We start from the raw sequence: 348 nt of genomic DNA, 5'->3' as shown, positions 1-348 counted from the left end.
CGCCCCGCCCCGCCCCTGTGCGGTTCGCCCCGACGCCGCCGGAGTGGGGCGGGGATCAGGCACGTGAGGGATTTTTCTTTTACACTCCTTCATATCCCGTTATTTTCGCTTGCGGGGGGGAGGGAAGGGGAGTAGTGTCTTCTACCGTTTGCGGTTTCAAGCCCGTGTTTATAACCCCAGTGCTTAAGTATTTCATACCCCGAGGTCGGACAGCGCTGACTGCTACACAGATTAACTAACTAATTGTACATTAAATGATGAGTAGCGCTGTTGGTTCTTGTGATCTTCAAAGCACAAAGTCCCAAATGCTGAACTGACTGTGGGAAACTTTATCTCCCCCAGGCAGTG

This window comes from Athene cunicularia (genome assembly GCF_003259725.1).
Source record: "Athene cunicularia isolate RWA chromosome 1 unlocalized genomic scaffold, athCun1 chr1_part1, whole genome shotgun sequence".
NCBI classification, from domain to species: Eukaryota; Metazoa; Chordata; class Aves; order Strigiformes; family Strigidae; genus Athene; species Athene cunicularia.
This window is presented reverse-complemented; position numbering follows the sequence as displayed.